Below are 2,636 nucleotides of genomic sequence, written 5' to 3' on the forward strand. Positions count from 1 at the left end.
CACTTTGGGAGGCAGAGGCGGGTGGATCACCTGAGGTCAGGAGTTCAACACCAGCCTGGCCAACATGGTAAAACCCTGCCTCTACTAAAAATGCAAAAATTAGCCGGGCGTGGTGGCACGAGCCTGTAAATCCCAGCTACTCCGGAGGCTGAGGCAGGAGAATCGTTTGAACCTGGAGGCGAGGGTGCAGTGAGCCGAGATTGTGCCACTGCACTCCTGTCTGGGGCGACAGAGCAAGACTCCATCTCATAAATAAATAAATAAATAATCAGAAGAAAAGACCAGGCGTGGTGGCTCATGCCTGTAGTCCCAGCACCCTCTAGACTAGTCTGGCCAACCTGGCAAAACCCCTGTATCTACTAAAAATACAAAAATTAGTGGCATATGCCTGTGGTCCCAGCTACTTGGGGGGAGTCTAAGGTGGGAGGATCACCTGAGCCTGGGGGGGTTGAAGCTGCAGTGAGCCATGATCGGGCCACTGCACTCCAAACTGGGTGACACAGTGAGACCCCCGTCTCAAAAAAAATTTTTTTTTGGAAAAAAATAATATAACTGCTATATAGTAATGGATCCAATCTGGATTATCGTCATCATTAATAGCAATACAGTCATAAAATATAATTTTAAGTATGTTTTCAGGCAGGAAGGAGCCACGAAAGCAAAAGAGTTTAGGGTCCTTGAAAGTCATAATATAGCCTTAGCATTCAGTAATAACTTACTAAGTGAATGATTAGATAAATGAAGGAACTGAATCCATCAACCCTTGCTAAGAGGGAGCCATGGACAGTTCACACCTGAGGCTGCAGAGGGTTCTGAAGCAGCTTACTGGGTGGGCCCCCTGCAACTAATCCTGCCACGCAGTCACCCTCAAAATAAGGAGGTGGGTGAAATACCACTTAGAAGATAAAAAAATATTTATATTAATACTGAAAAAGAAGTGAAAACAAAGTTTGGTTTGGATTCAACAACATGAGGAGGTCAAAGAATACAGACTGAACTTTCACCCTTGATTCAATGAAAGTTAAATCTCAGGGACATGCACTAGTTAATAATTTTAAAGTAGGTCGGGTGCGGTGGCTAACGCCTGTAATCCCAGCACTTTGGCAGGCTGTCGTGGGTCGATCATGAGGTCATGAGATCGAGACCATCCTGGCCAACATAGTGAAACCCCATCTCTACTAAAAAAATACAGACATTAGCTGGGTGTGGTGGTGTGCGCCTGTAGTCCCAGCTACTCAGGAGGCTGAGGCAGGAGAATTGCTTAAACCCGGGAGGTGGTGGTTGCAGTGAGCGGAGATCACGCCACTATACTCCAGCCTAGCACCTGGCGACAGAGCAAGAATCTGTCTCTAAATAATAATAATAATAATTTTAAAGTATTAGAGGAAGTTATTCTGCATATCTGCACAGACATTGATCTCTGAGTCCTAGGCTATTCCTTAAAAAATTTTTATACACAATTGAAAATAATTGAAATAACTGTCAAATAGTAACAAATGTGCATGATTTGATGAGGCACAGCCCTAATCAATCAAGCAGTTCCAGAAAGGGTTTGAGGAGCTGAATGAGAATTGTAGTGTTAGATTCAATGATATTCAGCATCAAGCAAGTTCTTTCCAAGCAATATTTCATTCCTGCTTGAAACTGAGGAAGTCTTATAACTGAACTTGGACAGAATTATAGAAAACCGCTTGGCTGGCATTTGGGAGGTCCAGGTGGGAGGATTACTTACAGCAAGGAGTTCAAGACTGACTTGGGCAACACAGTGAGACACCCTTCTTTATTTAAAAGCAAAGAGGCTGGGAGGCCGGGCACAGTGGCTCAAGCCTGTAATCCAAGCACTTCAGGAGGCCGTGGCAGGTGGATCACTTGAGGTCAGGAGTTCAAAACCAGCCTGGCCAACATGGTGAAACCCCGTTTCTACTAAAAATACAAAAATTAGCTGGGCATGGTGTTGCACACCTGTAATCCCAGCTACTCAAGAGGCTGAGGAAGGAGACTCACTTGAACGTAGGAGGCAGAGGCTGCAGTGAGCTGAGATTGCACCTCTGCACTCTAGCCTGGGCGACAGAGCAAGACTCTGACTCAAAAAACAGAACAGAACAAAAAAGAGGGCAGGGACGGTGGCTCATGCCCAACACTTAGGGAGGTGAAGGTGGGAGGATCACTTAAACCCAGGAGTTCAAGACATAGTGAGACCTCATCTCTAGAAAAAAAATTTTAAAATAAAATAAAAAAAAAAAAATGAGGCAGGAAGCTTGCTGCAATGAGCCATGATTGCATCACCCCACGACCACCTGGGTGATAGAGCCAGACCCTGTCTCGAAAGAAAAAAAGAAAGTAAAATAATGAATTGATGAAACTACTCAAAAGAAATTCAAGAAAAATCTACAGAAATTAGAAAATTATTCCTTCTAAATTCCAAAATGAATCAAATTTTTATTTTTATAGAGAAAGGGTCTCAGTCTATGGCCTAGACTGGAGTGCAGGGGCACAATCAGCACACTGCAGCCTATAGCCTTGAACTCCTGGACTCAAGCAATCCTCCTTCTGCCTCCTGAGTAGCTAAGACTACAGGATTGAGCCCTGATAAATTTTTTTTTTTTTTTTTTTTTTTTTTTTTTTTTTTTTTTTTT

Source organism: Cebus imitator, unplaced genomic scaffold (genome assembly GCF_001604975.1).
Source record: "Cebus imitator isolate Cc_AM_T3 unplaced genomic scaffold, Cebus_imitator-1.0 Scaffold76, whole genome shotgun sequence".
NCBI lineage: Eukaryota > Metazoa > Chordata > Mammalia > Primates > Cebidae > Cebus > Cebus imitator.